A 26,823-nucleotide genomic window follows, 5' to 3' on the forward strand; every position below is an offset into this window, starting at 1 on the left:
AATCAGCGGATATAATTATGTTCGTATGAATGGCCGGGTTGTTCGTTACATGTAACCGTGTTGCGTTGTAAGGTAGCGCAGTCAATATTGTGTCGGAAAGAGAAAATAGGATTAAAAACAAGGTATATATATGCAAGATTTTCAGAAATATTTCTTGAATAATCTCAACAGTTAAAACGTATACACCTGAACCATATGTATTCATATTTAAAAGTGAAAATAAATAAAGTTAATTTTGACACCAGAACCATATACAAAAGGACCACAAGGGATAACGGAAGACAAGAATGTTTGTTAAAATATCACTCAAACAATTTTATTTTTCCGGTCATTTTCATCTGTACCTGTCCGCATATGTAAGTCAGTGTGCGAGTAAGTTGTGGGACACGCTACGGACATTTAGTTAGTGCAATATTTTCTATTCGGACACTTCAAGCAACCGTCTGGTTAATGGTTTCTGAAACACACAGCATTGTAGGGGATAATGATTTTGCTTTTGCAAGCACGTAGCAAGAAAATTGTTTTCTACACGTAAGCAGTTCATATCACTTATCGATGTCGGGTCGCAATAAACAAGAATTTCTGTGAAAAGTAGAGATAAAACCAGTTCTCTATTTAAAAGTACACACTATTACGGTGAAACATGTCTTCAGCAGACGATTTCAGGCTGATTATTATTTATGAAGCAATATAAGAGTATGTTAAATGTCAATCGATGATCTGATCGAAACTCCTTTTTGAAGTTTCTTGAACTTATAAACTTTTCTTTGAACAGCCATATCGATCATTCTCTTAATTTCGACGTATGTCTTTGCAAAGATGTTCATGTCATGAACAAGGGTGTCTATGTACGGGTATCGTAAGGGATAAATATTTTTTTAACAGAAAGCATAATATTTCTACGCTCTTTTTATATCATTATTTATATGAAAAGCTACAGAAACTAGTCCAATAGTCAACATATAACTTTAATGTAACCAATATTCACCATGTTATTATTGTGCAAACGAACAAACAATACATTTTTAGTTTTATATATATATATATGACAATGTTTAACTCAGCTGTGGAAATTGTTTAATTGTTATTACGTATTGAAATAAAAACAAACAGAAAACGCCCCACGTTTTTTGTATAGAAATATAGGCCACTCCTTCAATATAAAATAGTGCGACCTAAGTTATGTCTACTGATGACGATTTGTGTCACGAATCCCAAATCTCTGGCAGCTGTGAAATATCTATAAATCTTAATTTATGAGAATAGAGTAACATCTGTACGATTAAATATTTTGTTATTTGTGGTTATATCACATATAAATTAAAGACGAAGTATATAAAAATCGCACATAATTCTATTTTAAGGGTGAGTATTAGAAAACTTTGTTTGATCCACGGCTATTTTCAAGGCGCAGTTTAACCGTTCAGTAACTTGCATGCAGGTAAATTACAACGCGATTCACTTGTAAGCTTATATCCCCTTACCAGGCCTCCTCATAAATATGTCCATTACAATAAACAAACACGTCTTTTCATCAAACATACATAAATAGTAACGCAACTGTGTCTTTACTTACTGTTTTCGAGCAATTTAGTTTAAGCCTTATTTTTTACCACCATTTTGAACAAAGTTATACTAACTTACGCTAAATCACAGTCGTTGGCACGATGTTGCGAGAATGTGTGGTCTTGTGTTATGGTGCAAACTGGAGTACCCGGAGAAAACCCACTCGTCCGGCGTGTTGTCAAACAACAAAACTCACATGGTCATATTTGAAATTTGAAATATCAAATTATCTTTTTATACCAAGGCCATATTCGGGGCAGAGAGAATAAGTGTTACGATTGATTAGTTTTCGTGTACAACTATAACGCTTGAAGCCAGTGGTTACTTAAAATTAGATAGTTTTTATACCATTAATACGTGTAATAATTGGACGAATGTCGACTTTCGCAAACTTTGACTGAATATCCATATCAATAGTCTTTAATGTTTGTTTCTGTCAACTATATCTGTTCTTAATGTTCATTGGTTTGGCATAAGATGTGTTCATATTTATGTCAATTTCGAACGTTTTTCAAATAACAATTTCATTAATGTATCTTTGCAGTTCATGTTTATACCCATTGTACCATACGACGTGACCAGTCGCCCGATTATGTACCATATTGAGGCAGTGTACCAAGACTTTGATAAATTCTGATGTGGTGTTCCTACAAATAGTTACAGCGAAATGTTCTATTAAAATACTTCGATATATATAACTTAATGCAGCATAATTGATATGATTGAACAAAAACAACTTATTCGTGTTTATTGACTCTCTAGATACAGCTTTAAAGCTGTTGGGCATTCATATAACATTTAAATAGATACTGTGATTATGATTTATTTCTGTTTTATATATTATCGACCAAGGACGTTTTACACTCAGCAGTTTTCTAAGGTGGTGATCAAACACGCACAGTAATTGTGTCTCATGTTTAACTGTTATGCCCATTTTCATTGTTTCGAGCGTCAAATGAAACATTAAACATATATTAGTAAATTAATATTGTTCAATCAAAAGTCGCAAGCTTGCTATCATAGTAATATTATGTACATTCCTAGAAGAACATTTGTGACATTTATTTTCCAAATAAGTTGCTGTCTTTGCCGACGTATGTAAAGTTCAAGATAAATTTGCAAATAGGTTTGTTTTAGTACTTCAGCGTGATTCATCTTTCTTCATAAAATAAGGCAAAGTCAACTGTCGATCATTAATTCTATTCCTTGAAGACAGTGAATGCGGTTATGATCTTATTTAGTATTTCATTGTCTTAATTTGAGCCTTGCATTGTCTAGTAAATAATTATTATGTAAAAATGTAATAATACCTTTACGATGTTTTACTTAAACGTGACACACTTTGTCATAAAGATACCCTCAATAAAATATATAAGTATTTCTCTGGACATTAATGGGCGGTATAAACCTAGTTTTTAAGTACTCACCCATCATGTATCCCGAAATCGATCAATAATGGAAAACTAAGAACCTCTAAGGTTTGGATCTACCCTACGACAAAATTGCTCACAGGAATTGATTTTTCTCCAACCCTAGATGAAGAGATCGAAATATATTGCCAACATGCAAAGATAAAAAGTATCCTGTAAAAAAAATAAAGCTTGTTTCCGCAAAGCACGCTACGCTTGGGTTTGGATACACCGATCTTACAATCTCGGCCACAGAAGATTTATGTCACAGGGCGAGAAAAATGTGCAGCTCGATCTGATCTCGAACCCGTCAGCCCTCGCTGACAGGGCGAGTTCTTTACCGACTGAGCTGACGGACCGCTTACACACTATCTCACCACACGATTTCATTCCAAAAAATCTATCACACAACGATATATTATGCTCTTTACTCTGGATGACACTTTTTGACGCCGATTTGCCATCCGAGACAGACACTAAAGACATATCAGAATATGGATATGGATCACTTACAAAATATCATAATATTACAATGTCGGCTTTTACAAAATCATATCCGGCCAAATAATCTGGTTCTACGTCATCGCTCATGGATGACTATAAAAATAAATACAATTACAATAGCTATTGAAGCTCTACGACAAGTTGAAGATCATCGCATGTTGAAAGTGAATAAAATCACAAACAGTGAGGGATTAAAATGCCAGATTTAGATCGAAATCAATTATTCTTTGATTATATCAGAATATACGTCAAGGAAATGACTGCGCTGTTTAAACGAATGCCATTTAACGAGTAAATGGTAATTTGCTACTATTTTCTGATATATTTTGTAAATATTTGAATTTCGTTTTCATTTAATTAAGAAATATTTAAGACGACATCAATTTTAAGGAACTATACACCAGGTTAACAGAACAATAAAGTATCTCGGAAAGGAAATATCAATTTTACACATATGCTATTTAAAAAGCCTTGATGTTTTTATAGCAGAACACGTTATTGGCAGTCATTGTTGTCATGGGGTTTATGCTTAAACTTGTGTCTACTGTAGTGATCTTTTTTCTGTAGTTTTTCATTTAAGTATGCGTATACTTTAAATATTACAATCCGAACCTCGTAACATAGCACTGTGCAAAAACATTTCAAAAATTATATATTATCAATTTTGATCAATTTATATCTACCACGTTACCCATCTAATTTTCGATGTGGGCTTAACAAAAAATACTGTGAAAAACTGTTATTAGCTGGAGTATGCATTTTATTAGCTATGTGTAGCAAGAAAATCTAAGTCGCCCGTTGCCGTTCAGTTTATTTTTTTTTCACCTAAAATCAAGATCCCATGAGCTGTAAAACTATGCTATACTTTCATGGCGTACAATCATCCTATTATGTCTGTGATTATGGTTTTTCAGAATGTAAGGTTTATATTTACTGAGGCTTATTTCTCTGGAGAGAAGATTTGACATTCTATATAGCTGTAATTGAACCAGCGAAATCTTCCAACGTTTATTGCGTTATATATAAAGGCTGAGACCTTAAATCCTAGAACGTATCAAGGTTTGTTCTTTATTTGTCTGACATTTTCTCATACGCCTTTAGATATTTGTCGTCGGCTAAGATGGTAGAATAATTAAGACAAACATTAATCTAGTTTGATATTATAAGAGGTATTGTGGCATCGCTGAACAGAAATTTAAACGCTTAACATTGCTCTAATATGGAAAATACATCGAAACAGAACTTTGTACAGACACAACGCGCACATTTTCATCAAGGTCAAAATGGACGGCTTATGTCTCGTACATAAAATAACCGATACATTTTAAATATGTGACAATATATTTACTGCTTTCCCATCTCCTTTTTTCAACTTTGTTTTCTCTCCTTTTTGCATATTCTATACCTCTTAAAGAAGACTATATCCTGGATGTTCTATTTAAATTCAATACAAGGTTGTATTATATGAATGAAAGGAAGCAGTAGAGTATTTATTACCACTAAGATAAAACACATTATGCATATCAATTCGAAAACTTTTGAAATCTGACAAATCCGGGAGGGCCGATATATTGTGCTCATAACAGTTCTGTTCTGAAGCTATTCGCTTATTTTGAAGGGATTTTCATCTACAAGGATGAAAATACATTAATATAAGGGTTTTTTATAACGTGTTTTTACGACAAAGCAAGCTAGAAATGTGTTCTTAGTAAAAGGAGCAATGCAATAAAATAAAGTTTTTTTCTGGCCTAAGAATGTGAGTAATGAAGAACATAAGGATGATGACAATGATGAACACGAACGAGGCAGGTACGAGGACGGAGTAGATTGCCAGAGCAACTCCTTACTGATCCTCGTCTGAGTCCCCCGCAGAGGGCGCAACGCTCTGGTACACTGCTGACGAATTGCCTTCAAAGTCAGGTGCATGAGACCACGGACCTATAGGTCCGTGATGAGACATATCACAGTATGAATATTGACCAACTCCTTAACGGATCTTAAAGTCGACGTTGACAACCAAAGCAATATTCAGCCAAACATTTATTATTTATACTGCAATACCAAAATGGAATGAATCGCAATAATGTTTACGAGTAGATGAAATAATTCCAATAATATACATAGATTTTTAAAAATTGTACGTAAAAACAATTTCATCACAATAATTCCGCTTGTATTCTCCAAAATTGATTATTTTTATCCATAAACATGTAGCAACAGTGTGGACGTGGAGAACACGAAATTATTTCAATTTAACAAGTAAACAAAGAGAAAAATCATTACAATCAATCCCCAAGAATTATGCCTGTGACAAAATCGCGTTTACCCATAATGAGAAGGCCGTGTATTTCCCGATCTGTCCTCTCGAGAAGTTTTTAAACAGAGCTTATATTCATTTATAAACCGTTTCCCATGCATATTCTACAGATCCTACAAATATTAAATATCCTTGAACGAACTGCATCTAAAAATTGTCATCGCAATACGACAACTTGTTTCTTAGCAAAAAGGACAGTGTTAAACACTTAAGTAATAATAAAAGAATTGCATACTTTATTTAAAGGTCAAACATTGATAAGCCGTTCACATATTATCTTTAGTCTACCTTATATATTTCAATATAAACTCTGATGCTAATAATTATTGGACAAAAATTGACCAATTGGTAAACAATTTGGCTAACACTTTATAAAAAAAAAATTGTTAGTTTGTCAAAATGCATAAAGGTCATAGGCCCGTGAGCATACATCAATCATAAATATACAAATTTAAATGCATAACTCATACGAGTATAGTTTGTTTAAAGATAAATTGGTGCGTTTCTTAATTCAAAACTCTTATGAACATACAATTAATTGTGTTGGTCCTTGCAATAAGTGTTTGTACATTTGGTTTATTTCAAAACAAAATACGTATGCATTGTTTTCTCAAATAACTATACAATGAACGTTTTAAAACGAAATCAAATGCGTCTTCAAAAAGATGACATATTAGCCATTTCCTTCCATTTACAGGCATGGAATCGGTTTTGTGCCATCAACCAGCTTTAAAGTCTTATCTATGTGATGAAAATGTTACCCTCGTTAGTGCTTTTCCATCTTCTGCAATATTTACATCGTGCAAGTATGTTTGTAATTTAAAGTCTGAATAAAGTACAAATGTTTTAGCACTTGATATACATGTCATATAATCGTTAATTCTGCACATAAACATACATACATACGTGGAATCTCTGTTCCAATTTACATAAAATATATCATCTTCTCCAAAACTTCGAAAGAACCAGGCATCCATCATACAGTTCTTATGACTATAATATATCTCTAACACATTTTACCCACGATTTAAAATTAGATTACCTCTCTTATCCCTAAACAGTATTCTTTAAACTGTTCAAACATTCTTGATATCATCGCATTGTAGTAGTTTCCATCCGGTACTTAATTACACAAAAGGCTGCTGATAGAATATATAAGAATAAAACAGAAAAGGGTCTTGATTTAAAGAAGCGCACATGAGCTAGTAAATCATTATATGCGTATGTCGTTTAACATCTAAACTCATCTTTACATAGCATACTAATGTTGCAATTTGAACGTTGTCATAAAGCTTGCACAAACCTCCGAGGCCGATCGCTCCAAACGAGCTTGCCAATGCTGCAAGTCTGACCCTTCAGTTAGGTCATTTTGAAGCCATAAGTATTATTCTATCTAGTGCACGAAATTACATTGTTGACAATGCTAAAATGCATTCATTGGCAAACCTTGCCAATATGAAAACTAACTATATGATTGATTATATACACTTACTGCTGTCAGATTGATTCCAAAGAAGACGGTTACATATAAGATTTTACTATGGCAATGCGAAGCGGAAACCTCCATCGAAACTTTTATATCCAGTAACGGGCGGAAAAACCGGTGTGGCGCATACTATTACCCAGAGCCAGTTTGGATTGGATATTGTATATGTGTTTCATGGTTTCGTCTCTGTCGTATTATAAATGTTTGAGTTTCCATAAACATGGGCATACGTGTGTGTTTGCCCCTAGCTGTCATTGTCGAGCTTTCCGCATGTATTCTAGTCTTTATTTGTATAAAATAAGTCACCGGTATTTATTTTTACTCGTCTTTGCCTTGAACATTTTCTTGTAATCAGCGGATAGAATGAGGTTCTTATGAATGGCCGGGTTGTTCGTAACATGTAATTGTGTTGCGTAGTGAGGTGGCGCGGTCCAAATTGTGCCGGCAAGAGAAAATATAATTCAAAACAAGGCATATATGTGCATGACTCTAAGCAGAAACAATCTTGAATAAGCTCAATAGTTAAATTTTATGCACCTGAATAATATGTTATCATATTGATAAATGAAAATAACTATTTATCTTTAATTTTTGACACCAGAACCATATATAATAGAGCCACAAGGGATAAAGATAGACACGTATGTCGTTAGAATAGCTCTCGTACTGATGTTCCTGATATTTCCCACTTTTCCTGTCCGCATTGGTGACGTTTCGAACTTTTACTCAGTGCAACAATTTTTATTTGAACACTTCATGCAAACGTCTGGTTAAAGGTTTCTAAAAATGGTTACGGTTTATGATTTTGCATGTGCATGTGCATAAATTTATACTTAGTCACTCTCGCATGGTTGTTTATATTTGCAAATCGAAATATGAATTGAAAGGGACAGAGAGAATTAGTGTCATGATTGATATTTTTTCAGATACAACCAAAACGTGTATTTATTTCTTACCTTAAACAAATATGTTTATAAATAATGAAATAATATGGTGTAGTCAAATGTCTGAAGCGTGCTAACATAGTAACATAATGTACATTTCTAGAATATTTTTCATTTTTATTTCATGGAACATTTTCCAAAAAAAGGATATATAAATAACTTTGGCACTGTCTTTGCCGTCGTATGAGAGTGTTTCCAGACAAATTGCCGTCATGTTTTTTTTTAGTAATTCAGCGTGATTTATCTTTTCTTTATAAATTTAAACAAGGTCAACGTAGAATGCCGGTCATTAATTATATTTTATAAAGATCGAAAATTCGATGATATTTGGTATTTGATTCTGTTAGATTGAGCCATGCATTGTCTAGTAAATAATTACTTTGCAAATATGTAAATATGCCTTCACAATATCCTGCATAATTGTGTGAATATGTCAGCTCATTATGTCATAAACATACCCTCAATAAAACAGATTCGTGACTCAGGCTTTCATTAAACAAAACATAAATGGGCGGGTTTAACCCAGTTTTTTTAGTACTCTCCAATTATGTCTTCTGAAATCTATCAATAATGAAAAACTAAACCTCCACGTTTTGGATCTACCATACGACAACATTTCCAACAGTGATTGATATTTTTCCCACCCTGGATAAGTAGATCCAAATATCTTGCTAACTAGTAAGAGATAAAATAGTACCCATTAAAATATACTTCGTTTCCGCAAAACAACCTACGTTCAGTTTGGGATGAACCGATCCTACAATCGCGACCATGGAAGATACTTATAATATTACACTGTTGTCTTGATTGAATGTTAAACACTGCCTTATGCAGATAGCCATTTCGAACGTGGAAGAAAAAGAATAAAACTTAAATCATTTATAAAAGTAGGAAAAAGCAATATGTATGCCGTCCTCGAAGTATTGTCACTGGAATGATGATAGATATGTAAAAATGTGATAAAAACATTGCAATCAGTGTTTTTCTCAGAATTATTGCGATTTTATTCCAGCATATCACATAGGTATAACTTATGCTCTTAACTTTGAATGGCACATTTTGACACCGATTTGCGCTCTATGTAATACACAAAAACATGTCAGAATAAGAATATGCATCATATTCATATGAGCATACCTGCGGGTCGATGTTACAAACACAGCCATATCCGGTCAAATAATCTGGATCTATGTCATGGCTTGTGGGGACTCTAAAAATAAAAACAATTACAATTCGTTGCCAAAGTTCTTAGACATGTTTACATCGCATGCTGAAAGTAAATAAAATCCCTCCCAGCGAGCTATTAAAGTGCCAGCTGTAGATGGAAATAAATTATTCTTTGATAATACAACAATACACGTCAAGCAAATGACCGTGTTGTTTAAAACAATGTCCACATAAGGAATAAATGGTTATTAAGAGCTATTTCTTTATTTGTACAAATGTTTGACTTTCGTTTAATGTTATCTAGGTAATTGTTCATACGACATCCATTTCAAAAAGCTATATACCAGTAGTTTATGGAACAAAACAGTATCTCGAAAAGGCAAAGTAAATAGCATTTCAACCCGTTTGCCTTTTACAAAGCCTTGATGTTTTCATAGCAGGACACAGAGTCGTTACTTTTATCGTCGCACGCATTCTTGTCATGCAAATTATTTCGATATATGGATATAACAACCGGATTATCCAAACATCCCCACATAGCAAGTGCATTTAATAATACCACAATATACGTCAAGCAAATGATCGTGTTGTTTAAACAAATGCATCCATACGAAATAAATGCTAATTTAATTTAGTATTATTTTCTGATTTGTACAAATGTTTAAAAAAAAATATTTTTTCTAGGTAATTGTTAAGACAAAAGTCCGTTTTAAATATCTATACACAAGTAGTTTATGGAACAATTAAGTATCTCGAAAAGGATATGTAAATAGAATTTTAACGTTTATGTTTTTTACATAGCCTTGATGTTTTCATAGCAACACATATAGTCGTTATTGGCATCGCAGTCATTGTTGTTATACAATTACTTTAAGATATAACAATCTTTACATCATTAAATACAATGTGTGTATACCACGTGTAAAATTTGTCGTAAATGCCCCATCGGGAGGCAACATTTAGCTTCGAATGAAGACTTTATACAAGATAATTTGACTATCTCAAAGCATTTAAAATGAAACATAGCCAAGTGTACGCCGCTTACGGAGCTCTGAAGTCGGTCTTTCATCGGAGTTTGATTGCGAGTTTAGTTTCTTAACAAACCACTCATCACCTAAACGAATTTCGGTCAATAACAAAGGAAGAGCTCTTTAAATGGCATTAACTGCCCTTTGTTTCATTTAAAATTATGAAGAAAAATTCCATCCCAAGCAAATTGTTGCGCACACTGACATAGCACAGTGTAAAAACACGTCTGACATTACATAAAAATATATAGCTTGATCACTTTATATCTAACTCGTTTACCATCTAATTGCCAGGGGAACCTAACAAATATTACTGCGAAAAACTGTTATAAGCTAGAGTATGCTTTTCTTAAAGCTGTGTTGGAAGAAAATCTGAGTCGCGTGTTGCCATGCAATTTGCCGTGATTTCACTTAATAGCAAGATCTCGTGAATTTCGTGACGTAAAACCATCCTATGATGTCTGAGAAAATAATTATTCAGATTGTTATGTATTAACTGAAGCTTATTTCTCTGGAGAGAAGATTTGACATTTATATATCTGTCGTTGAACCAGAGAAATAAATTGGAGAACAGACTGCCCTCAAAGAGAGTGAACAAGGGAAAAAGTATGAGTGGGAAAATATATTCATATTTCTTGCACAGTTTATTGCGTCTTGTATCAGGACTTTGATCCTATCCCAAGAACGCATTTGTTCTTTGTTTGTCTGACTTTTTCTCATACGACTATACATATTTGTCGTCGGCAAAGAAAAGGCAAAGAAACTAAATGACCGAGTTAATATTTAGATTGACTGTGTTTCAAAGAAAACAAGTCGAGGTAATTCCATAGATTTGGCGTCGTTGTACAGAAACTTTAGCCTATAACATAGGTCTAATGCTAATAAAGATATTTAAACAGAACTTTGTAAATTGACAACGCACATATGTTACTCAAGGCCAACAACACTGACTTTAATACTTGTTCAGTTGTGCCTGTCTTTGACTGTTAGATTGTTTTGTCCTCAGCCTCACGAAACAACCATATGCATTTGACAAGCAGTAGGAAACCATCATACATCAATCGAGTACTTCCGTTAATTCATCTTGTCGTCCTTGTTACAGTTAGCTATTATGTTTAACAGAGTTCTTAAGTTTTCACAAGCGAATTGTGTTCAGGACAAAATTAATTAAGTATAATTGATTTAAGTTACTATTTAGTAAATAGTTTGTTATGTTACAAATAAATTGCAGGAATATGTTATAATGTACGAATACAATCATATTTCACTTGGTTTTCTGTTGAACGTATAAATAAAAATAAGACTTGAAAAAAAAATGATTTTAAGCAAACTTTGTTTAAACTAACACTTATAATAATTTGATACGTCAATGTTTATGAAACATATAGAAATGCACTGGATCAACAGTGCTATAATATTTGTTACACGAATGTTAAGCAAATTAATCGCATACATGTATTGATTATCTTCCACAAACAAGTTGACATAGTTTTCAAACGAAAAGAGAACGCAGAACGCGTAAACACAGACACACTAGTCCTTCCTGTCCTGGACGTACCATACACGTGAGTTTGGTTTGCGGTAATCAAGACAGACAAGTGGATTTTGCAGGGTACTCCGGATCCCGTTCAACACAACACAACACCCTCGCACTACAATGTACCATCGAGAGTGACTTAGGAATTATTTATATAACTTTTTTCGCAAGTTTTACTAAATAAATTTTATCTTGAACTACGCAGTTGCGGCTCGTAACCGGAACCAGGTAACAGACACCAACAAGAAGAGTATGGTTGATGTTACAACTATTGAACAAAAAACCTTGTGACCAATTTGTTAAACACGTAGGCTTGCATTTATTACAAGACAAGGCAAGATTACATGCCGACCTTGCTTTTCTAATTCCAACGCCATATTGTCGATATTAACTCGGCAGGCCTCATAAGGCTTATATACGTCCATTACAGGACGCAATCACGTCTTTCAATCAAACTCACACTAAGAGTCTGGGGATGTAATTGTTTGTTTCTTATCTTCCACTTTTACTTATGGCAAGTGTTTTTTGATTGAGGGTTAGGCTACAGAACAATTGTGAATGTCATTTTTTATGTACACGTACATGTATGGTTGGAGCCAAATGACGTTGATGACAAATGGTGTATTTGGCCATGTTTCGCTGTACATTTCTTATAATTTGTGTTTAAAAATTTCAAACTGACAATTTCAGTACAAATATTCAGATAAGTCATAGACCTCGGTTCATACAGACTTGAGAAAAAACAATATGTCTTTCATTGAAGATGTGTTTCACAATTAAGATTCGTTCGATGAGTGGATAAGGCGCTAACGTATAATAAAATGCATTTTTTGTGTTAAACTCAAGAAAATAATTGATAAAAACTTCACGTTTTACATGTGCATATTGAAATGTACGCAGAAGAAGATTGGACCGCACATAGATTTTAAATTATTCGGCAATGTTGATACGGCACAATTTACTGGTGAAACTAAAAATGGAATACTTATCCTCTTTCGAAATAACTGTTCAACTATGAGACGTGTGCTTTTGCGATCGCATGTTCATCAGCGTCCATGCAAAAGAAATTCCTTTCGCTTGTTTAACATGTGGCGTTACTTTTACTGGGAAAGGCCACTTGCAAATGCACGAACTCACACTGAGGAGAGACCATTCAAGTGTGATACATGCTGGGCCGCTTTTCAAACGGATGCACATTAAAGTGTCATTTCCGTTTGCACACAGGAGAACAGTCATTTGTATGTGAGACGTGCGGAAAAAGCTTTTAGACATACAACTTACCTACGGAGCCATATTAGGCTTCATATGGAAGAGAAACCAGACACATGTGATATATGTAATGCTGCTTTTAGACAGAGAACTAACTTACCGAGTTATATTAGGATTCACACATGAGAGAAACCATACACATGTGATATATGTAATGCTTCTTTTTATTATAATTCACACGGGAGAAAAAAAACATATGTGCGACACATGAAATGCTGTTTTTGCAAACCATTTTCCTTGTCAAACCACATTCGAATTGGTAATAAGCCATTTGTATGTGAGACATGTGGCGCAGCATTTTTTCGCAAGACTTATTTACAGAAACACTTTAGGATGCATACATTAGATAACCCATACAAGTGTGATACATGAGGTGCTGGTTTTACGACGGTAAACCATACACATGTGCAAGACATGTTTTATAAAGCATATTCCAGCACACGTTATTTAATGACACATATGGGAATTCACGTATAAACACAGGTGAAAAAAACATTATAATAATAATAATAATAATAATAATAATAATAATAATAATATTCTAGGGTGTCGTATTTTTGTGCAAAATTGCTTTACTTTGGTGAAAACAGTTCGTCGTGTCTTGTTCATGCGACTAACCGGAAAATTTTATATTCAAGCTCGGTCGTGATTTTAGCGAATTTATTATACGAATTCTTTATTATTCTTCATAATAATAGAAAAGCAGTTTATGTTCAGAAATTTCAGACATGATGGTCATGAATATAACCAGCTATCCGGTTGCTTCCTCTTTTGTCTCACCATCTAAATAAAGGAGTAAAATAAATACTCGAGATTGGCAATTCATAATCGTGTACATTTTAAGCTCACTGTCAATTAAATAAAAGATATTTGCCTAATTAAAACCATATTGGTTTTTCCTTTGAACTAAAATCATGCCCTCGAAAGTTATAATAAAAAAGTGGCACATAATAGCCGTTGTGGCATTAGTCTATCGAACATGCCAGTATGTTACCATATAACTTTGCAGTCAGAACGTGTGTTTTTCTATTTTCCGTGTGATTTACTGAATATCAAGGATTGAAGTCATCTATGAGGAACTATTAGTATCAAAGACAACACCAATATGACAATAACTCAACCTTTAAGACGAGCTAAAAGCAAGTTAATAAAGCAAGAACTCAAACGCAAGGAACATCAGTGTATTTGTGCAACCAGACACAAACATACACATGATGCTAGATTACACGTTATTGGAGACGATATAAATAGTATAACATAAACAATCCTGTACATTGTGGAGAAATAGCATTTGCTTCCTCACATAATAAGTTGTATCGATTAAAAATAATCTTAAAAATGAAAAAAAAAATGATAAGTGAAACGTAAATGGTTAAAAACTCGTTTCGTATCGTCTTGACTCCTTAGTTATGAATTGGCCTTGGATGAAAATCTAACAAAGGTAAGGTTTCGTAATTATTTATGATTTACAACGTGTGTAGTGTTCAATAGCCTTATCTTAAAATTACATTTTGTTTGGTAATGTGTTGTTCATTAAAATTAAAAAAAAATGTTAACGCATTTCAAAGTGAAGCAATTTCTGAAAAATTTAAAAACATGTATCTATAAACTTAGCCACAAAAGTGTAAACCTTTTTAACATATGGATATTCATTTTGTTCCCTAAACACCAAAAGTCGACTGATTCATACCAATGTAAAATCTATTTTTCAATTGAAACTCCACAATATTTGACACTGCATTGTTAAATAAAAACACCAAAGTTACAAATAAAATATTTTGAGCCAATACCTTTCTCTTATCACACAATGTGTGTACACCACGTGATAAACTACCTCATATATGTTACGTCGGAAGGTAACATTTTGCTTAAAATGATGACTTAAATAAAAGATAACTTTTCTTTTACTACACCATTTTAAATAAAACAAAGTGCAGTCTATGCCGCTTGAAGAGCCACGCCTTAAATGTATTACCGAAGTTTGATAAGGTGATGAGTTTCATCAAACACTTCGACAAATCTCTTTGCAAAGTAATGTTTTGACAGTGCTCCGTCAGACGGCCGTATTGTGAAAAGGTTTGTCTAAGTGTTTTAAGAAACTAAACTCTAAATCAAACTTTGGTAAAAAAAAACGAAGGCGGGGCTCCGTAAGCGGCGTTAACTGCGCTATGTTGCATTAAAAATGGTACAGAAATAGTGATGTTATATTTGTTTAAAGTCTTCATTTGAAGCAAAATTTTGCTCTCAGACGTAGCATTTATGACGCAATTTATCACGTGGTATACACACATTGTTACACTTGAACAACAATTTAGATTGATCTGTCAACAAAGCATTGCCATTTTTGAACTACGTAGCAGGTGCCCGTTATCTTTTTGCTCAATATTCTTAGCGCAGGGATCTGTCATTCTTGGCTAGGAAATCAACAAGTGAGATATGGACGCGCAGACCAAAACGAAAATAGCCAAAGACTCTGAGGCGGCTGTCCATATGGACTTCTATGCACTATACTTACAGTATGTACATTTTTTATATGAACTTATCATAACAATTTATCCTTAGAGCATGTATTTTTATTTCATTACAAATAAGGTAATTGAAGTCTGACCATATAAAACCTGATCATCTACAAAATGAGTTATTGCTGACATTGGTTGAACACATTTTTGGACCATTATACCTTTCAATTAATAAATATATATATTATACATGCCTTTTTAGCACCCCTAGTCAGTGTTCAATAAGTTTACAATTGGCCAGGAAGTTAAAGACCTTATGATGTCTTAAATAAGTGAAATTCCTCAAACTTTCCATTAAACAAGCGAAAATCAGTATCGGGCTGTCTTTTCACTGACATAAAAGCACTTTTTCGGCATTTCGCCCTGACCTAAATATGTCTTGTAAATTCAAAGTATGCCGTCAAACTCACATTCTGGTCGGAGTAAGAAACGTTAAAGCATGTTCTTCTACGGAAAAAATGAATGCCATCTATACCTTTCACACATCATTTTCAAGATTGGTTGAAACTAGTTTCAAAAACGTCAGAATACCTTAATACAATGCGTATATATCAATACAGTGAACAACCATTACACATTCTAAAATCTCAATAACGTGTGCCTTTTGATTTAATTGTTATGGAGTTAAGAGTACAACTTGGCAACAGCGAGGCTAGTGAGTTTCAGCAGCGAGTCATAACCCGACTTCAATCGGTCGCGGCGAGACCAGAGTAAGAGGCATAACGTTGCACAACCAGGCGACAGTGTGTCTAGCATGTGACACAGCTTGGTAACCGGTGGACGTTTGCAAAACGTAAGCAGAAGTGGGGCAAGATGGCTCGTCTAAAACGTGACACTATGATAGAAGCATAAATAGTATCATATGTATTGTATTAAATGCTAGATGTATACATATCGGTTCCCAAAATGTTCCCTGTAATATGAGATTTCCAAATCATAATTTTGAAATGTAAATTGTGTTTTGATTGTTTGTTTTGTTCTACGAAGGGATATGGGCTGATAATCATGAATGGTAAGTCTTTGTAATTGTTATTAATAGCAATTTTGTTTTTATAAGTATGCTACCTGTATGCTACTAAATAACCGGCCAAAACCTATGCATTAAAAGGCGCGCATTGGAAAACACGCCATTGGATTTTACACAGCTGATAACCGTATTACAAACCAGCTTGGCTTGATAACACAATTGACAGGACAACAGGGAATGAACGAACAAATGGGCGTATGAGAGGCGTTTGAATAAACACAATTTGGAAACAATCTACGTATAAAGTAGCTACTATTTTGAAAGAGAAAATGCGCCTCTCGCGAATTAACTCAGTAAAACTGCATTTAAATGGTGAAATATGTGGTACTACACTTATTTAGACTAGAGATCTACAGAGACACGGAAAATCACATACAGAAGAAAGGCCATTTAAGAGTGACGTCTGTATTGTTGCCTTTTCCCAGAATACAGCTTTACAGGTCCATGCTCGCATTCACACAGGAGAGAAACATTTAAGTGTGACACATGCATTTCTGGTTTGCACACAAACGTTCATTTAAAGAGCCATATTGGTATGCACACAGGTCAGTCAGAAGAGGAATCATTTTAAAGTTAGACGTGCGGTATAGCTTTTACTCAGAGAGGAGGATTACAACACAAGTGTAACACATGCTGAGCTGCTTTTACACTTAACAACAAATTTACACCAACACATAACAGCACACACAGGAGAGATACCGTATACAGATGTGAAACATGCGAGCTTTACAAGGAAACATAGTTTACAAAATTATATGCGAATGCTCGATAAGCCTTACAGAGGAAGCATGTGTTGAGATACATTGTCTGATAAAAAGGACACATATTCACATTCATGAACTCACACAGAAAAGAAACCATTTAAGTGCGACACACGCTTTTGCGCACTAACATTCTTTTAAGTACACATGCTAACAATTGACTCGATAGCAGATTTTGTTCTGAGAATATTTTAGGGCTGTTTTGAGTTACATAGAAAATTGTACCCTCGGGAGGAATCAATGTCTTCAAGAGTGATTTAAGTGAGATTCGTAAATGTCATTCAGATAGAAGATCATTTACATTAATAATTAACCACACATGAAAGAAACGTTACAAATGTGGGACATAAGGTGTTTTTTTCTGGTGCTACAACTAGTTCAACCCATTCAGATATAACACGATATATGTTATGTTAGTGTAATGGAATAAAGTACTTGATTTGCAGATACAGTAAGTGCTTTTTTGCTGTGCAGTTTGTTCTCTGGTAACAGTAAAAAGATGGCAATTTTCTTGTGTTGCATTTTAGACAAAATCAAGCTGTTCAATGCTTGCCTCACAAATCATGGAAGAAATCAATACTGAGTCCATGTTATATTTGATGAGTATAATTGCATAGATCTAGCAAAATTGCTAGTTCTGTAAGGTTATCAAATGTTGTTCACAGTCGATCCTGTTGGCTCGAACTTATAGGGACCGGCGAAATAACATCGAACCTCCGGGAATTCGAGGAAATCAAGCTTACCGAGTCCGAGCCATCTGGGTTTGATTGTAAATACTTATTATTGTATTAAACATACATGTCATACATTTAATATGTCTTTAAATACGCTGCTGATGATTGTAATGTCATTGTTTTGTGTTTTTATAATATATGATACCCTGGTATTAAAGCACGTACATTTTCCTTTTTCTGGGGACAGTTTTCATTTTTAATTCCCTGAAATTACTGCAACCTAATATCGTGAAAAAGAGTGGCAAATATTCGGCATAAAAATGCAGCTGTTGTGTTTTTATTCATTACTTAATAAAAAATTAAGTCTCAGTTCCAAACACTGTATGCTTGAGTGGTATGTTTAGAACCAGCAAGAGTAGAGTATAAAAAATGAATAGCAAAGAGGTATCCCCGGCCGCTGCAAAACCGAAAGTAGGGTGTTTTTATGAATTTTACACATATTTTAGATTATTCATTTCCATTTGTGTGAATATGATATATAAATGAATACATGTTATGTGTATGGTGTGCACATAATCAAACCAATGGTTCATTTAAGCCCGCAGAACATGTAGAGGCGGTGGGCGAGGCAAGACATATCGATATTGTGTAGCTTATTGTGGAGTTGCTGTAATTGAAAAATGGGCACAATACAGAAATAGACTTAGCTATAACATTCTAGTGTTCCGTGGTATACTTCTTTTGCACATGACATACATCCTTTCATCAGTGGAATGCACATTAACTGGATTCGCCGATTTGTTTTCAGCAAAGAATGACCGGTGCATGTTACAGGTTATAATTGGTACTAAATGTGGTTCGACAATAATTGGCTCTAACCATAGGCGACAGTATTTTATATGCATGCATGAGCATATATAAATTATTAAATACTTGAAAATATCAATGTATTTGGTTAAAACTAATGAACTTTTAAGTCGTTATTTTTGTTTCTCACTGTTAAATATCCATCTTATAAAAGAAGTTCATTACATACATAAAATGTGTATGTTCAAATCTAATTAATTGTATTTAAAGGCACAGTTAGCAAAGGAGAATACACTGTTCTAGTATCCGTGTCCCTTGGTTTAATTGGTTGCAAGAATCGACTGATGTGGATTTGAAAAGGTTATATGTGTAAGATTGCCGAAAATACCATATTATGGCCGATTTCAATCGTAATAAAGAACAAATAGAAAGCTGCAATAACTTAATCAGTATTGTTCGATCATTTCGTTACCTAGTAATTATCAGCAACCATATGCTACCCTATCAAATCATACCAGTGGAAATGGGATCACAAACATGACCAGTTACTTGTCTTCGTGAAATGGCGAATTTCATGTATACATTGAATACGTTAGGGCACACCAACTTTAGTGTTAGGTCCAATTTTCAACCTACCTACACAGAGAGAAAAAAAAACCTTGAATAAAACCGACGTTTTTTTTCAGTTTCTTAGAGCAAACGCTAAACTTATTAAATAATGAAACGGTTAGTATGACGTCTGACAGGAAAATGCACCTTCGTCGTAAACATTATTTTCATTAATGTGATACTGGCTCATTTGACAATTTCAGCATCTGGACTTTTTGGAGCTCAGTTTTTTTATAAAGTAATTTTTTGCGATTCAAAAGACAAAAACATACATTCCTTGTGATGCTTAACATCAACTGTGCCTGGCTTTAATAACAAAACATGTTCGATTGGCGTTTGAATCAATACAGTATGTTGCCTAAATACATGTAAACTTTGCATTGGATTTCTTGATATATAAACTTAGATCATAACATTCAAGAGATGTGTAATGTTTACCGAGTTCTGGAATGAATAGAATGTAAGTATTGATAAGTGTTAGCACTGTTTGCGGCGGTGTACAGGAAGTAAATGTAACATACGTGTATGAACGAATTGATATAATAAATTGATTTATCACAGAGGTTACTTACAATAAAAGCTATTTGTTTTAAGTGGTTCTATTTGTAAGAACTTTTCTATATCTTTTTAAGAAACAAGTCGACATGATACATTTCATATATAAACTACTAACACTTCACTAACTGTTCTATAGATTTACCTAAAAATACAAATTGATCACAAACCCTGAAAAGATCGACTGGAGCCATGAATGTGGAAACATTATTATCAGAACAGTTTTCAATTACTTATATACAAAGTTGTTATATCGATTAATATGATTATATTACTTGTAATAAATCTAACAAAACGCTCGATAAGTATTTAATGGTATACATGAATTTACTGGTCTATTATAATTTTAGAATAAAAAATATATTCCACATGATGTAAAGTGTGAAAGGTTTAAGTCGCAAAACGTAATACAACAGGTGACTTTTAAAAAAGCCGATCAGTGTACACAAAAAGAATATCTGAAATAAATAAACCGTACAAAAACTTGATTTGTGAAATCTGCATCGCAAGTTTACTTACAGGAAGTTAAACATAACACTTTGGAAATACACGAAAACATTTATTTTATGAAATAAAGTGTAATTATCTGTTTCGGGGAGGTTCAATACAAATTCAGCAGCCTGTTTTTCGGACTATTACTCGTTGCTTTGATATTTCTGGCCTTGTACATTCTTTGGAAGTGGTGCGGCGAGGAATCTAACAATTCGGCTGGTTCAAAATCAACTTCCGGTGAAAGACTCTTTATGAAACCCGTCTATGCACACGAAATTGAACCTGGAATAGTTGTACTGCAGAGTGAAAACGGGGATTACTTCAAAATTCTGAAAAATATGACATGAAGGGCGGTAACCAGTGCGGTTATTTGTCGTGTACGAAACCGGAAATGACGCAACCAAATCGGGAAACCGAGATGCTTTCAAGTCTTCCTCAGTCGTCTTGCCAATCACGTGATTTCCCTCTTCAAGCAAGCGCGCCGCCATGTTTGAATGATGACATCAACTCCAGAATGCTGGAAAGAAGAAGTAATGGAGCAGAGTTTCGATCAGTTGACTTTCATTTCGGGTCCGTGACAAATCCACCACCATATGGTGGTTAATAATAGTTTACAACTGGTAGAATTTCTATATACTTCTATGTGTAAGAAAAACAATGGAATTATTTGATAAAGTTTACCAGTTCTCTGTTCGTACCTATATCAATGTTTTATATTCAATGAATATATCCGACCGCCTAACGTTTTCATTTATCAGTGATTATAGTGATTGTTATTAAATTAGGGATGACAACGAGTACCCGAGTATTCGAGTACTCGATCAATCATCCGAGTACCCGAGTATCAAATCATTACTCGAGTACTTAAAAAAATCTCTCTTTTTTATTTAATTTACCAAATTCACAATTAACAGACGTAAGAATCAGATCTTTCGTGTTTCCAAGTTAACAATTTACGGCCTCTCTAATCCCCGCTGTGTACACAATTGACCCTTATAAATGATTTGACAGTTGTTGTGATAGTTGCAAACTGTCAAAAAAGGGCCCTAATTTGCAAATAGCACTAATGTCAATTAGCGATAGTTTTGATAGCGGTACATCTCCTATAGAATTGTATTGTTTACCAATTAGTATGTTTTCACCAAACAATGGACGTCGACGAGCGTATTAGTAACGACCGTTACGTGCAATTATTATTATTATTATTATTATTATTATTATTATTATTATTATTTATTATTATTATTATTATTATTATTATTATTATTATTATTATATACCATATTTCTATAGCACTCTTTTCATACATAAAGTATGTTCAAAAGTGCTTTACAATGTAATATAAAACAATAGGCAAACTAAAATGCTTATAACAATATTAACGCTAGTCAATTAAAACAAAGTGTTTATGCATAGTACATATGTACAAAATTAATATAATATAAAATGTTTGAAATAACTATAAAATAATAGAATAATAATTTCAGAGTTAGTGAAAACCAATAAAATTTAAAGATAAAGTAACAACAAGCAGTTAAATCCCGGATAGATCCATGCACTCGGAAATAAAATAATAAAACACTTATCGTCCATAATACTGTATAAAATAGTGGGTTTTCAGAGCCTTCTTAAAACTTTGCAAGGTGGTACAGTCTCTGATGTCAGATGGGAGGGCATTCCATAACTTAGCTGATGCTGACTGGAAACTTCTTTCACCATAATGCGCCGTCCGACATTTAGGCACAACGAACGTCAGTGACTTATTTTTCGACCTCAGATTTCTGGATGCTCTGTATATTTCTAACATGTCCACAATGTACGCAGGCGATTGGTCATGGAGCGCTTTAAATGTGTGTGTTAGAATTTTGTACTCTACTCTGCATTGCACCGGGAGCCAATGTAGTTCCTGTAGCACGGGGGTTATATGGTCGTACCTTGCTGTCCTCGTAACAATTCTAGCTGCCGTATTTTGAAGTTTGTAGTTTGTTTAATATCTGCTTTGGAACACCGTACAGGAGAGCACTGCAGTAGTCTATGCGAGATGTAACAAGAGAGTTTACCAGAGATTTGGTTGCGTTCAGTGTTAGATAAGGTCTTATATGGCCAATGTGTCGCAATTGTGCGTAAGAATTTCTACAAACACTATTGACGTGTTGATCCAGCTTCATGTTTAAGTCAAGATAAGCGCCCAGATTCCTAACACTTGGTGATTGTTTGATTACAGAGCCATCGACGGTGACGGAGACATTTAAAACTGTTTTTGAAATGCAATGACTCCTGAATGGGCGTATTTTTTGCAATGATTATCACAATTGATTGGTGGATATCTTAATCATGGAAAAATGAATATTAATGAAGGAAAGAACAATATTTCTGTATAAAAAACTGTCAATTTAAAAAGTATTTCGTAGAGTAAACAACTAAATTTTCGTTTAATGTAATTCTGAATGTTGTTCCTTATTAAGTGTAGTCTCGATCATCTCGACGCTCGAATATGATCCCAGTTTTGCTTTCCATTTATAATGTAGTACATATACGTATAAAATGAAATGAAAACGAGAAATTAAAAGCATGAAACAACATTTTTTTTTATTATTGATTTCTCTGTTAAGGTACACAGTGACAGTCTTATTTAAAGATCGAATGCGCTATATAGCGTCAAACGCACAATGTACATGACCGATACATGTATACACGAAATTGTCTTTCCGAAAACCAGTTCAAGTTATCCGAGTAATCGAGTACCCGAGTACTCGATCGGAAGATTGTCCGAGTACTCGAGTATCAATTTTACTACTCGTTGCCATCCCTATATTAAATACACGTTATTTGTACCTACATTCAAATATGGCAGCCTCTGATATATGTTTCCATAGGCTATCTGAACTGTTTGATTTCTTTCTATATGAAATATGTATTAAATAAGTAAAAATGATTATGTTTACGTCGTTTTAGCAACGACAAATGTGTTGCCTTCAAATTTCAATTTGTTCTAAATTTATGTCAAGCTTCTGGTTTTCGTATAGCTAACGTCAGGTTATGCAATGATATTCTACATTACCGCATCCTTAAACTTGAAACATTCGAGTTCGAATATAAATTTACTATTAACGAATTTCGTATCTAAGGCCAAACAAAATTGTTTGTTTCCGGTAACATCTCGAACAATCATTGAGGATTTAGGAAGGAAAGTAGCCACAAATACGTTTTCCTAGAGTGTTTTATTTTCATTAAAGGCCTTCTTTATTTACCAAGTCTGATTCAAGTTAGAAACAACATTCCCACTAAATGTCTTCCATTAAGACGTCAATACATGTTCTTGTTTAAAGATGAACCTTAAGAGCTAGCATTTATACTAAGTGGGGTAAATTTGGAGAATATCACGATTATTCATTACCATCGACGTTTCTATAGTCTAATGTTAAAACCTGGGGTCTGCGTCTTTTTCGTTCTCGTTTTCCTAAAATAAAATATTACAGATATGATATTCTAATGAATGGCTTGTTACCCTTGTGTTCAAAGGAAAATTGATCGACGTCCGAAGAATAACGGTCCCGTCAGTGTTCTCGATATTTCAAGATGTTTTATTCAATGAATTTCATACAATGAGTGTAATACTAAATTGTCCAATACTTGGCAGTTTCACAGCTGCTGTTTTTGATAATGAAACTAAATAGACAGTAAATATAGAATTACATGTATAAAACATTTATTATAAACATTTATACAAAGACTAAATTGCATATTAATTCAAATAAGACTACAAGACCAAACGTTGAAGTCAAAAGACAAATATGGTCTAATTTTGATAATTACAATTACGATGGCTGTGTTCCATTTACAAATTTTGTATAAGGAAAAACCGACGCAGACCGTACTTGAAATATCGTACTTATGATTCGAAAAATCTCGTATATAAAATTAATTATCGAATGGTTTTTAAAACGTATGATTTTTAGATATTAGTACTGTATTCATTCTTCCTGGTCGTATTTCCATTTTTGTATCTGGTGATGGTCATACACGTTCGGGACAAACTTACCAGTCGCCATTGTCAATGCTGTGGTCATATAAGCTTATTCCCATTACGCTTTGCCCATATACTCGTATTGTGTATTCGCTGGTCTTGTTCCTGGAGATATTCTAAATCTGATATTTAATTATGTAAATGACATTCTTTGTGGGTAAACAGTGTTAATATCGTTAATATAGTCGGATCACCAGCATTTAGGCATTGATTTAGTTTCTTGGGACATTACATTACGGAATGGTCATGACTTACAACTTATGACAACCTTTTAACTGACATATCAGAAACCAATGTCTGTAAAATATACATTTTAGTACCGTCACTCATGCACGATACTTATTTTAGCATAACGGTTGTAACTTTAGCCAAGCTGTTTTAGGTAAGCAGTTGCGATTGGTTTGATTGATCGTGAAACATCGGCGTGGCATTAACTATTTGGGTCAACAATTATGTGACTTGTTAGTCAGTTTACTTTTATTGCCAGGTGTTGTTGTAGCTTTTAAAGGGCGCATACTTACGCTTTTGCTACTATGATTATAATGCACTTACAATTCAATGAGAATGCTACCCACATGTACTTAGATACACTATTTGCATATTTATGTAGTGTGTGCTTTCATTTGTGAACTTATAAAAATGAACATTATTTAAATTTCAAATTCCATGGAACAATTCGGTCGCTGAATTTGTTTTTGTAGAACAAGGTTTGAGTGTTATCTATATTGTGTATATAGTCGGCAATAACGTAGTAATCACGGAATGTGAACCGTGTCAATTGGACGGACCAGTTTTGTTTAAATGTGTATTTCTACTTGCAGTTAGGAGTACTTCAGATGGAGCTATCGAGGATTGCATCATTATATTTGTTTTCAATGATTGCTTATATGTTTTAAGGCATTAGCACGAAAACGTGCTGTGAAACAATGTAATCAAACTATAGTTTCATTGGTTCACATATAATTCAATCCAGCGCAACCACCTAGGACTCTAAAAGTACTTAAAATAAACATAATTCGCATAAACCTGTTACATGTAAGCCTAAGGTAAAGTGTACATCAGTGTAATCGTGTCAGTGTTAATATGTTTATATGTTTATAAGAACCAAACTTGAAGACGTTGTTCCAACTCGGTAAACAACGGATGGCATTGAGTTTGCATGAATATTATGAGCTTTGTTAAAGTTAACAGCGTTGTTAAAGGCACCATTAATATCTTTTATAGATTTTTTAAGTGCTCACAACAACCACAGCTGAAACAGTTGTCTCGAAATAAGTAAGAAGTCTGCATGTCATAAGTGAGGGTTAAGAAAACAAAGAAGGGGTGAAAAATTGTTTTCGTTCGACGTATTTACTGCACCTAATTTTCAGATGCTAGAGACTGCTTCCTTTCTTCATCAGAAATATCGAAAATATCATGTCAATGTCTGCGATCATCATATTCTTACACACTTACACATACTCAAAGACGTTTTCTTGTGTAACAATATTGCATCGATCAAGTTAAAGTGCATGCATATGGCAATTTCGGGAGGGCTGAAGCAGTTATATGAAATCAGTACTCCGTCTTTTTACACTTAATAGGGGAAAAGATGTATTCAAGATTTCTTTTATAAACATTGATTATATAGGAAAAAATGTTTCCTTTCGTCCGTTTTTATTTATTAATATTGATACCATGAAACTAAATACATAAGGGTTTGCACAATACGGTGACATTATCCAAAAGCTTTTGTCTCTCTTTAAAAATAGCGAGTGTAAAACTATTTATCTTCGCCTAGTCAAAAAGCAATGACATGCTTCCTATTGTAAACTTCCAATACAAGAGGTAGTTACAAGACAACGGATAGTTATATGAGCGTGGATTTGTTTCAAGGAATCTTAAAAGTCCCCTTACAATCAATACATTTATTTCAAAATTACTATGATTTCATTCCGACTGATCAAACATTCTCACGTAGTAGTTGTGGTTAATAGAAAATTTTGCCTCCTGTTTGAAGGAACACTGATCAACGTCTGAGGAATAATGGTCTTAGACATTTCCGGACATGTTGGTCAATGAGTATCCACTCCTGGGTGCAACATTATTGTATTATAATATTGGGTACTGGAATCTTACAGATGAT

Source organism: Mya arenaria, chromosome 4, assembly GCF_026914265.1.
Source record: "Mya arenaria isolate MELC-2E11 chromosome 4, ASM2691426v1".
Taxonomy (NCBI): Eukaryota; Metazoa; Mollusca; class Bivalvia; order Myida; family Myidae; genus Mya; species Mya arenaria.